Here is a 1797-nt window from a genome sequence, read left to right on the forward strand (position 1 = left end):
TCTCCCTGCATATTAGTGGCCTACTTTTCTGAACACTATGTTCACTCAGTACTCTAAACCGTCTTAAGATACAGACTCTATCACTCCCATTTTCTTGATAGAAAAACTGAGGCACGGAAAGAAAAGTTCCCTAAGGTCAAACAGCCATTAAGCAGAAGAGCCCAGCCCTTGATCCCACACGCTTAGCCTGTATTTCCTCTCTATACTAAACAGAACCCTCACACATTATGACAGAAACCTATCTTCAGGTTGATCTCGATTGTCAATTGGGGACGTTGTTCCACTAGTTAAGAATTCAGAAAACTCTTCCACTATCCAGCCCACATCTCCCTGAACTGCACATAACGGTCTTAGGAAATTTTAAAAGATGTCTTCTTTAAGATGAACATATATGTCTATGACATTCTCCTGATGTACTAGTCTGATAAAGCCTTCAAAAAAGAAAATGAGATCAGTTTGCCACAACTATTTTTAGAAAAATAAACTTATTAAGACATAACAAAGAAACTTGCACATAAGAAGCACGTGTTGAATTTTGAATTTTCATGAAGTGAACACACCTGGATAACTACCACTACGATAAAGAAAACATTACCAGTATCCATGGGCTGCCTGACCAAGGGCTGCCTATTCATGACCCATGACAAAACCTGGCACCAAGGCTATGCTTAGTAATAGACACAATGGTAGTTAACGAAGCATGTTAAATTAGCTCTCTGAAGCATTTAGACTGTGGAATACAAAGAGGATTGGCCAGTTGGGAAATGAGGGCCCATTAAAAACAGAGACACAGATATGTTATGAGAGGTTGAACAGGTGGACCATAGGGTGAGAATCCAGTCTCTGACTTGCCTTGGATCCTGAACAACTCTCTGACTCCAAACTATGTGTATCCTTAAAACAAATCCTCTTTTTCTTAAGGTTCCCTGTTCCTTGTAATCAGAAGATACTAACACCAAAACTGTAAGCCACAAAGAATCCCCAACCTCATAATTTCAATTCCCCACTTGAACCAACTGGTAGTGGCTGCCTGGAGAACTGTGGAAAATGACTCTGAGGCTGAGTTCAATGGAAAAGAGTATTGTGGTGTCTGCCACGCGGGCTTTTTTTTTTTTTTCCTTTTTTCTTTGGTGGGGGCGGGGGTGTGTGTGGAAGAGAGGCAGGGATGGTGCCATGAACTTGCTATTCCTGTTCTTAGCCCATATGATGAAGAAATCAATAGATGGAAAAAACTGAGTAATTAATCACCCTATTAAGCTGGATATTCCAGCTTAATAAATATCCTTCCCTTAGCTGTTCCCCTTGCCCCACTCTATATCTCAGCCACAACATTTTTATTTTTTTCTTTTTATTCTGCTTATTTGTTAGAAATAACACATTCTGAACTGAAATGAACTTACCATCATTTCAAGTGTGTACTGGTTACAACTTAGCAAACATCCTTTTCAGGATGGGGTCATATTATAAAGAAGATGGACTGTCCAGTGGAATGATTTTATTTTATCAATAAAAGTGAGACTTTTAAATGCCTTTATTATCATTGTACTGTATGATATAGACTATCATTTTGTATCACATTATTCAAGATAAATTTCAGAAACATCGGAGCCTCGCACACCTATGAGTATCTCAGAGCCAACTAGGCATGAACAGAGGAAGTAATACAATTGCTTTTGTTAATGTTCTCATGCAACAGGCAGAGGCAGTCAGTGTTAGACCTGGTAAAACACATCTGGCTCTAGGTGAAAGCTGAGAGAAGATGCAGCAACAAGAAAGCAGCACCGACTGAGCAAGCTC

This window comes from Phocoena phocoena, chromosome 6 (genome assembly GCF_963924675.1).
Source record: "Phocoena phocoena chromosome 6, mPhoPho1.1, whole genome shotgun sequence".
Taxonomy (NCBI): Eukaryota; Metazoa; Chordata; class Mammalia; order Artiodactyla; family Phocoenidae; genus Phocoena; species Phocoena phocoena.